The sequence below is a fragment of the Echinops telfairi genome, unplaced genomic scaffold (assembly GCF_000313985.2).
Source record: "Echinops telfairi isolate 266 unplaced genomic scaffold, ASM31398v2 ScPeMD7_7465;HRSCAF=8503, whole genome shotgun sequence".
NCBI lineage: Eukaryota > Metazoa > Chordata > Mammalia > Afrosoricida > Tenrecidae > Echinops > Echinops telfairi.
In genome coordinates, this window is record NW_022111365.1 from 3329232 (window position 1) to 3340855 (window position 11624).

Below are 11624 nucleotides of genomic sequence, written 5' to 3' on the forward strand. Positions count from 1 at the left end.
AAAACCTAACCAAAGAAAGGAAGGAACAAGTTTCAATAGTCAGGATAAGGGATGAAACAGGGGACATTACAGGGACCCCAGTGAAATTAAAAGACTAATTACCCAGTACCATGAAGGCCTGTACCAGAATAAATTCAACAACTTGGAAGACATGGAGAAATACTTGGAAAAATAATCCCTGCCTAGATTAGCCCAGATGGGTGTCAAGAACCTCAGCAAACCCATAGCAATAAAATAAATAGACAAGGTTATCAAGGGATTACCAACATAAAATCCCCCAGGCCAGATGGCTTCACAGGAGAATTCTACCATGCATTCAGGGAAGAACTGACACCAATCATACACAAACTCTCCCAGGCAAAGATGGCAAGCTCCTGAACCCTTTCTATGAAACTAGTATAACACTGATACCTAAAGAGACCAAGGATCCCAAAAGAATTGAGAACTACAGACTGATATCTCTAATGAACTTTGTTGCAAATTTCTTAACAAAATACTGGCCAATATTTATATACAAAAGTATATAAAACAAATACTTCACCATGACCAAGTGGGATTCATTCCAGGGATGCATGACCGGTTCAAGATCTGAAAGTCCATCAGCATTATTCACCACATTGACATAAAAAAGGATAAGAACCACATGATGATATTGGTAGATGCAGAAAAAGCATTGAACAACATCCAATATCCAGTCCTGTTTAAGACATCCAAAAAGATAGGAACTGAAAGAAAATTCCTCAATATAATAAAAACTATACATGAAAAACCAACAGGCAATGTGGTTGTCCATGGAGAAAAGACTAAAACAATCCCATTGAAAAAGAAAGCCAGACAAGGATGCCCTTGTCCCCACTTTTATTTAACATTGTATTAGAGGTCCTAGCTAACAACATAAGGCAAAGGACAGACATCAACGGTATTCATCTGAGGAAAGAAGAGGTGAAATTATGGTTATTCACAGATGATATGATTTTATATATGGAAAACCCTAAAAGCTCCACAAGAAGAGTGCTGGAAGCAATAGAGGAATATGGCACAGTGACAAGATACAAGATCATCAAGCAGAAGTATATCGAACTGCTATATACATCAGATGAGTCCAGGGAAAAGAAGATCAAAAAGGTAACTCTTCACAATAGCCAAGAACAAATTGAAATGTCTAGGGATATACCTAACCCAGAATAAAATATTTGTATGAGGAAATCTCCAGAACACTATTACAAGAAACCAAGAGTGACCGCCACAAATGGAAGAATAATCCATGCTCATGGATTGGAAGACTTAGTATAATAATGATGTCAGTCCTGCCCAAGGCACTATGTAAGATTAACGCTATCTCGATACAAATACCAACATCTGTCTTCAAAGAATTGGAGAAACTCACTATCAACTTCATATGGAGAGAAAAGAATCCCAGAATTAACAGAGAATTCAAAAAGAAAGACAAAGTCAGAGGGCTTGTTTTATCTGACATTAGCACCTATTATACAGCCACAGTGGTCAAAACAGGGTGGTACTGGTATAATGACAGATATTCAGACCAATGGAAAATCACTGAAAACCCAGAAATTAAATCATCAGCATACAGACAATTGATCTTTGATAAGGGCCCCCAAAATATCCAATGATAGCAGATACACTCTTCAGCAAGTGGTGATAGAAAAAAAAATGAATATATACCTGCAGAAAAATTAGCAAACCCTTACCTCACTCCATGCATAAGAATAAACTCCAGGTGGATCACAGACTTTGAGGTAAAACTCCAAACTATTCAGGCCATTAATGGGGGAATGAGGAAAATCAAAGAACTTTGGCACAGGCAAACATAGGCTATTGGAAACAGGGGAAGACACAAACACAGAGGAAGCACAAATTGACAAATGGGATCTACTGAAGTGAAAACACCTGTGTACATCGAAAGCATTTTATAAGAGAGTAATGAGAGCCCACAGACTGGGAAAACATTTTTAGCAATGACACATCAGACAAAGGCCTGATTACTAAAATCTACAATACTTTGCCAGCCTACAATAAGAAAAAAAAATTAGCCTATTGAGGAGGTAGGCAAAGGACCTGAACGGAAGTTTCACAAGGGCAGAAATACAAATCGCAAAAAAAAAAAACCCAAGATAAAATGTTCCAGATCATTAGGCAAAAGGGAAATACAAAATTAAAACAACTATGAGATGCCCTCAAGATGGCCCTCAAAGATAACCCAGTTCAAAAAATCAGAAAGCAATAAGTGTTGGAGGCAGTGACATGAGATAGGAACTCTCTTCCTCTGCTGGTGGACCTGTAGGTATGCACAGTCATTATGGAAATCGGCTTGATGATACCTAAAATAAATGGAAATCGAGCAACCATATGATCCAGCAATCCCCTTACTGGGAATATACACAAAAGAGGTAAGAAACAGACCATGACCAGACATCTGTACTCCAATGTTAATTTCAGTGCTGTTCACAATGGCAGAGTTGGAAACAACCTAAATTTCCATTAACAGATGAATGGATTAAAAAACCTCTGATACGTACATACATTGGAGTACTATGCATTCCTGAAAAGCAGTGATAAACACAAGAAGCGCATCTTTGCGTGGGAAGAGTTGGAGGACATTTTGCTGAGCAAAATAAGCCAAGCATAAAAGAACAAGAACAACATGAGTCCACTGAGGTAAACTTCAAAAGCACAATAGGCATAGGGGAAACACCACTAAATGCATAAATTCCCAGGGCAGGCCCAGGCACTCTGGCAGGGGTCAGAAACAACCCAGGGATACATATGACAGTTCACTAAAAAGGAGGGGAAAAGAAAAGAAGAGAATGTGGATAGTGGGGGAGCAGGGCACTAACCTACTCATAGGGAAGCTATTTTTTATCTCCCACAGAAAAGAGAAAGCTGGATCAGATTTCAACCGGGTACTCCAAAGCTTGAGGACAACATACCGTCATGAAGCAGCAAATTAACAAAGAGGTCTGTGGGACTGGCCCCAATCCCAGCTACATTGACCCCTCCCCAGAAGTTTGCACTACAGAGGACAGCACTGAAGATACAGCTTGGGGACAGGGGCGGGTCTGCCCAGACCACACCGGAGTAAACTAAGAAGGAAAGAGAGAGAGAGAGAGAACCACATCTTAGCCCACCAAACCCTGAGGATGACCACAGAGACAACCTTAGGGGTGGCCCCACCACAAGGCACTATGTCCCCTCACAGACCCACAGTGCTTCAGGGGACAGCTAGGGAGACACAGTGTGGGAATTGTGCCCGATATGACCCCCTCACCCTTCCACCCACCCCCACACCAGGGCAAAACACGAAGGGAGCACAACAGAGCAGCAAGAGGAGCAAAGCAATGGAGAATCAGAGGAATCCTGGAAATAGACTTCAGACTCATTGGGCAGGGCATGGCACCTCATCAGACACAATCAGAACACATACGTAATGGTCAGCAGTCAGACCTGGGACTATATATAGGCTCCTTTTTCCTCCTTCTTCTTTTTCATGTCTATCTATATAGATTAGGCAAGATAAACAATCCCAAGGAGAAAAGGGGACCAACAGTTGGGGTGGGGGAGAGGGGGCAAAGGGAGAATTGGGAGAAAGGGAGGGAGAAGCCAACAAATTTAAGGAAAAGGGAAAAACTAGGGGTCTAAAATTGATGGTGAGGAGGGCATAGAATGCCTGGTGGGGTTCGATCAAGGGCAATGTAGCCAACAGAAATTACTGAGAGTTGAATGAAAGTTGAACATGATAGTGGGGTAGGAGGTATGTAAAAGGAAATAGAGGAAAGAACTAGGAGGCAAAAGACTTTTATAGAGGTATAAATATAGGCATGTAAATATATTAATATATAGTGATAGAGATATAGGACTGACAGTGGCCTCTACTAAAGTACTCCCTCAATGCAAGAACACTTTGTTCTAATAACCTAGCATTCTGAGATGCTCACCTTCCCTACACAATCACTGAAGACAAAATGGGTGCATGAGTAAATGTGGTGAAGAAAGCTGATTGTGTCTGGTTATTAAAAGATATAGTGCCTGGGGTTTTAAAGGCTTGAAGTTAAACAAGCAGCCATTTGGCAGGCAAGCAACAAAGACCACATGGAAGAAGCACACGTCCCTGTGTGATCACGAGGTGTCACCAGGATTAAGTATCAGTCATCAGAAGACCCAAAACAATCATATCAATATGAACGAGGGGTGTCAGAGACACTAAGCCCATCTGTAGAAAACTGGACATCCCCTCACAAGAAGGGTCACAAGGAAGGGGCAAACCAACCAGAGTGCAGTATAGCACAAACAAAACACACAATATTCCTCTAGTTCTTTAATGCTTCCTCCCCGCCCCCACTATGATGACCCCAATTCTACCTTACAAACCTGGCTAGACTAGAACATGTACACTGGTACAGATAAGAGTGCTTGAAACACGGACTCTAGGACAGATAAACCCCTCAGGAATAGTAAGGGAACTAGCGAAATCATGAGGTTAGGGGGAAGATTGGGAGAGAAGGGGGAAAAAGAGGGAACTGTTTGCAAGCATCAATGTATAACCGCCTCTTCTCCCTAGGGGGTGATGAACAACAGAAACATGGGTGAATGGAGACTGTGGACAATGTAAGATATAAGAGCAATAATAATTTATATTTTATCAATGGTTCACGAGGGTGGAAAGGGGAGAAGGGAGGGAGAAAAACAGCTGAGACCAAGGACTCAAGTAGAAAGAAAATGTTTTGAGCGTGATGACGGCAACATAAGTACAAATTTACTTGATACAATTGATATATGGATTATTATAAGAGCTGTAACAGTCTCCAAGAAAACGATTTATATATATTTGAAAAGCTATTCGAAGAAAAATGGGAATGTCATGGTTATAGAAAAAAACACTAATTGCAGTGATTTCCAATGCTACATTACCTGCCATGAAAAACCTGCAACCCATTCCAAAAGTCTTTTTAGAAAACCTAGAATCCTAGTTTCCCCTGTGCTCCCTGCTCACATAGAACACAATTTTTTGGAAGCATCCTGTGAGGCAAACCAAAGTTCAGACAGGATTGGGAACAGGGAACTGTAAAAGTAAGTAACTAAACTCCCTTTTTTCCATTTTAATTTCTTCAAATCTTGTCCTTCTCTAACACTTTATAGATTTGATCTCCTTAAGAAAGAAGGAAGAAATTCTGATCTCTATAATGTATTCCGATCCCTAATTCAGTGGCTTTCTAAAAAGTCACTTTCCACAATGCTTGATTACAGCAAATTGATAAATATGAGTGAAAAATCAACAAGGAAGAAGAGCATATTAAAGAATATTTCAGAAGCATAACATAGCCCATCTGTTTTATTATACAACCTAGAAATTAATAGAATTCCAGTTAGCCTATAATTCATCTAACAGACTAATTATATATTATATTTTTTATTTAATATGTTAACGGTGTGTGTTTTTCATTTTGACTGACAGTTGGTTTGTTCTGATTGCTTTCTATCTCCTCCGCCCTCTATCTTCTGTCAAAAGCCATTGACAAAGCTATGTGTATTCAACTTTTTCATTCCACCTCACAAGAACTGTTAACACAAGAAATGTATAGTGCTTTTATCATGTATTTAAATATAAAACATATGGATATACAAAGGTAAAGAGGGAAGATGACAATTTGTTAGATGTACAGCATAAGAATATACAGAGGTAAAAGGAAAAATTTTAATGAGACACCTCAGCTCCGGAATGGAACCTGCTAGAATACTATTCAAACTATAGCTCCAGAATGGAACCTGCTGGAATACTATTCAAACCAGTGCTTTGTCTGCATTTGGAAAGGGAAAGGAAATAAGCAAAAGCAAATTGTCTTTCTGAGTCTGCAAATGTCATTCCCATGTGAGGTTCTTCTATTACCCCTTCTGGAAAATGGTGTTGGAAATGACCTACCTTATTTATTCAGTGTTTATAATACTTGATTAGCCCCTCAGGCTAAAACTGCTAGATTTAGCTAAGAATGGAAAGTCTTCTACATGGGGCTCTTACCTTTCCTGCTTCTGGGAGGGATTCAACATGCTTCACTGCAGCTGACAATAGCAAAGTGACTTTTACTCCCATGCAGCCTGGATGTATGGAAAATACAAAACTAAGAGATGGATTTTAAAATGATCCACAGTTCACTTGGACTCCCAGGAGAATGTTAAATGGAAAATGGGCCAAACAAAATGATGTATATTTTTAACTCATAAATAGGACAGCGAAAACTGTATTCAGCCCTAACCAAGTGCTCTCACATAAATCTGAACTCTGATACATGGCCCTCCCAACTTTGAAAACGTATTTTGCTTTAGTATGTAAAGAAAATAAAATGATATTATTATTAATTAATCACTGTCAAAAGGAAATACAGTAATATGATAACTACTAGTTTAGATTAATATGGGTTTTTAAAAGTAATCATATGTGCATTTCAGATTATAAATATGCATTCCTTACTCCCTCTCTCCAGTAAAAATTATCTGGGTAAATATTGCAGTGATCTTATTGTGTAGATAAGCTAAGTCCTCAGTTTTTATTTAGAAATCAACTATTGAAACATTCGAGTAACTGAGACTAAGTTGTAAGTAGCATACCCTTCTAAAAAGGGATACATTTACAGTATGATTTCAGTAATCCCCTTTTTCTGAATGATCAGAATCATTCACTCTTTTTTTCTATTCAAATTGTGGATATTATTCATACAAGGGTGATAGAATAAGACTAAGTTTTCTAGAGAAAAGCCAAATGAGGAGAGAAAGAACTTTATATCAAGAAAAACATTATATCAAGAAACTGACCCAGCCCAGTCGTGAGGCTAGCTGGAGGCCCTCCAGCTTCACGTAGCTCCTTGAGGATGAAACAGGAAGGTCAAAGATCACAGGCCAGGGAATTCAAAGCCAAGGTCTGTGGGCACATAGCTCCCAGGGTTAGCAGGCTACATGGGTCACCAGCCCAGACATGAGACACAGAACCCAGTCAAGCGGGAAGAAGAGGGGAAAGAGAGGGGAAAGTTCTCCATAGAATTTCTTATAAGATCACACCCTCAAGGAAACATCATTTGGGGTGACCTGCTTGATAGATTGGACTCTGGTTAACATAAAATCTAATCATTACAGTGACCAAAATCAAACACTTCTTTCTTCATCCAGCTCTAAGTCTAAGAGGAAAAATAAAATATTCAATCAATCATTCAGCTAAATCCTACTTAACAACTGCCGTAAGTACCAGCCCTATGAAAGCTTAAGCTGGAGGTAATTAATCCATTTCGGTAACATCTCATTTGGACTGAGAGTTGAAGGATAAGGAAGAAGTCACCAGGTAGTTTTTAATGAGGAGAACGACAATCAAAGGGACAGTGTTCACAAAAACCCTGTGGTGGGACAGAGCATAATGTATACTGTGTACTGAGAAAGACAGAATTTAGTTGTATGTTGCACTAACTACACATGCAATAAGGGCTAAAGAGCCTCAAAGGAGGGAGTGCCTTCATTCAGAAGTGGTAGTCAAGAAAAGTTTTCTAGAAAAAATGAAACTTGGACTTAATTGTAAAGAAAGATCATTTTAGATAAATGAAGGTAAAGTACCTAAAAGTATCTTAAAGAAGATACCAACTATTTCTAGTAATTGGCACAGAAAAAAATAAAAGCGTGCAAGTATAGAAACATAAACATCCCCTTTTTATTACATTTATATGAATGCATGCATATTAATCTGCTTTAAAATAAAATGTAAACATTATATTTTAGAATCTTTATACAGAGAGATTTCTAAAATGAGAATAGTTCTTCTAATGCAAAAATTAAAGTGAATTACCACCTAAAGGTTAAAATTACAAAACATTAAGAAAAAAACAAAATTGAAAAATCTTCAAGAGCTAATGTTAGAAAAATCACCCCGGTGGCATAGTGGTTATGAGTTGAGCTGAGATCTGTAAGGTCTTCAGTTTGAAACCACCAGCTAGTCTGTAGAAGAAAGATGAAGCTTTCTACTCTTTTAAACAGTTATGATCTCAGAAACTCTCAGGGGCAGTTCTACCATGTCCTAGGGTTTCTATGACAATGAGTTTTTTTATTGTTTGTTTGGGGGGTTTAAGGTTTGTAATGAGCTCTTACTTTGGCACTAAGAGTTGGATCAACTAAAGGAAAAATGATAAATTGAACCTAATAAAAAATAATAAATTTTACTCCTCAAAAGTTCATGGGATGATCCCATCAGGACCAGTGGTGTGAGTGGCGAAAATGGGAGGGTAGAGGGAGAGTGGGTAGGAAAGAGGGAACCGATTACAAGGAACTATATGTGACCTCCTCCCTGGGGGACGGACAACCGAAAAGTGGGTGAAGGGAGACGTCGGACAGGGCAAGATATGACAAAATAAGAATTTATAAATTATCAAGGGCTCATGACGGAGTGGGGAGCGGGGAGGGAGGGGAAAAATGAGGACCTAATGCTGGGGGCTTAAGTGGAGAGGAAATGTTTTGAGAATGACGAGAGTAAAGAATGTACAAATGTGCTTTACACAATTGATGTGTGTATGGATTGTGATAAGAATTGTATGAGCCCCTAATAAAATGATTTTTTTAAAAGTAGGTTATTCAATGAATGAAAGAATAAATGGAAAGAAATGCAAAAAGACCACAGATGATCTAAGACCAATTGATCAACTTGATCTTATAGATGTATATAGAACATTTCACCCCGCAATAGCACAGTATACGTATTTTTCCAGTGAACATGGAATATTCTCTAAAATAGAACCTAATAGTTGGCCACAAAATAAGTCTCAATGCATTTTAAAACATAAGAATATTATAAAGAAAGCTTCTCAAATCATCTTGCTATGATCATAAACACACAACATTCCACAAGTTCTTTAATGCTTCCTCCCCTCCACTTGCCCTCCACCCACACTATCATGACCCCAGTTCTACCTTACAAATCTCGCTTGACTGGAGCATGTACACTGGTACAGATAAGATCTCTCAACACATGGAATCGAGAACAGATAAACCAGTCAGGAACAGTAATGGGAGTAGAGATACCATCAGGTTAGGGGAAAGCCGATACCAATCGCTCAATTAGAAAGAAAATGCCTTGAAAATGATGGCAACATATGTACAAATGTGCTTCATACAATGGTGTGTGGATTGTTATAAGAGCTGTAAGAGTCACCAAGAAAATGATTTGTTTATTTTTAAATGGTCCAGGAAAAAGAAAATGCAACAATTGAAAAACATTCTCCTTAAAATATATTTGCAATAAGGTATATAGAAAATAAAATAAAATAAAATAAATACATGAACCAAATGATAATAAAAACACAGCACACCAAATCTTTGGAACAAAGAAAAAATAATGCACAGTTGGCCAACTTATACCAATAAGCACACACAGCAAAAAAAGATCTAAAGTCAACATCTTACCACAAAATTTCCCCCAAATTAGAAAAGGGACAGTAAATAACATTTAATATTTTTTCAATGCTGTGGTACAAAACATTTACAGACCTTAACACAAGAAGAACTAGAGAAGGTCATTAAAAAATTCCCAACAGAAACTCCAGTACCAACCATATAGGTTTACTGGGGATTTCTATCAAGTATAAATTCTGCCTAGTATTTAGATAATAGTTATTAACAATTCTACAAAATCTATTCTAAACTACTGAAAACTGCAAAACACAACCAAACTCATTTTATGAAACAAGTATAAACCTGATTCCAAAACCCAGCAAAAACATCATCAGAATAGAAAACTGTACCCTAATATCCCTTATAGACATAGATTCACAAATCATCAACAAAATTTTAGCTAATAAAATTCAACAAAGCACTTAAAAAATAGAACATCATGATGGAATGTGATTTATGCCACATATGCAAGGATGGTTCATTTTTAAAAAACCTTCAATGTAATACTACATATTACCTTTAAAAAGCAAAAATCATGATTATATCAATTGATGCAGTAAAGATATTTGACTAAATGCAACATTCATTTTGGATGAGAACACTTAAAATAGGAAAAAGGGGGAAATTTCTCAACATTACACTTTGTTAGTTTGTCACACTGGTTTGTGTATTGCCGTGATGTTGAAAATTATGAAACTGATATTTCAAATGCCATAAAGGTCCCCTAAAGTGAACAGGTTTCAGCAGAGCTTCCAGACTAAAAACAGACAACACAGAAGGAATCAGATGACCACTTCAGAGGATAGAGCTGCTAAAAACCATTTGTATAGCTTCAAAATATTGTCAGCTACTGTAGGCATGATGAGTGGAAATAAAACATTATCTAAGACAGTGCCATTCCATAAAACATTATCTAAAACATTACCTAAGACGGTGCCTTCATGAGAGAGGGCACAAAAATTGTGACTGAGGAGTTGTTTTCTCAGAGTAGAGTTAGTAAAGTCTGTGAGAATGAGGCTATAGGATCTTCATTTGCTGAGGGACCATGACTCAAAGTAAAAAGAAATAGTTGCAAACATCTGCTAATAATCAGATATTGAAATGTACACTGTATGAATCTAGAAAATTAGAAATGGTAAAAAATGAAATGGAACTTAAAGATCAATATCCTTAGATGTTAATGAGTTGAAATTGATACTGGCCATTTTGAGTCAGAAAAATCATATGATATACTATGCCAAAAATGACACAACCAAGAGGAGTAGCATTGCATTCTTTGTCAAAAATGACATTGCAAAATCAATTGTTATACAATTCTGTCTGTGATAGCATTTTGTTACCAACCTTCAAGGAATTCTAAGCAGTACAATTATTCCAATTGATGTACCAACCACATAAGTTAGTGATGAATAAATAGAAGAATTCTACCAAAGCATTCATTCAGAAATTGATCAAACATGCAATCAAGATGTATTGATAACTAGTGGTAAATGGAATGGAAATGTTGAAAACAAAGAGAAGGAACAGATCCATGGCAAGATGGCAAGCAGGTGGGCAGCTTACCCTGGGAGTTCCATGGAGATCGGTGAGTGGGGAAATCTGCAGCTGAATAGGGGTTCTGAAGCTGTTGGTTAATTCCAGCTACAGGCAGGGAGCTTCCTTGAGCCAGGAGCTGACTTCCACCCCATCGCCTGAACCCACTGTGAAGTTCCGACGACCTGGGCCTACTGCAGGAATTGGTCCAGCCTGAGCCGGCTACGCTATTGCAGATACCACTGCGACGATCACCCTCAGCTGTTCCGCCTGGCTGCAGTGCTGCGGCCTGCCACACACCCAGCAGAGGCTCATGCAACAGTGGTTCGATACCCAAAATGGCATGGGGTCCTCCTGCTGCCTGTTGGAGGATCCCTCCTCCAAGACTGGCACTCTCCTTCATACCTTTTCCCTGCTCTGCCCAGTGTTCCCTCACCGCCTGCTCTCTGAGCAGCAGTGCCATACACTATTAGACGTGGCTGGGTCCTATTTACTACCCACCCACCAGTCTGCAGTTTCTTTAGCCAGGAATAGATGACCCCCACACCTTCCCCATCCCCACCCTGGGAGATATGTGCTCCCACGTCCAGACCAGCACTTTTTTTCAGACCACAGCCTGCAAGCTGTAAAAAGAACCTATGGAAGCCTGAGCCTGATGG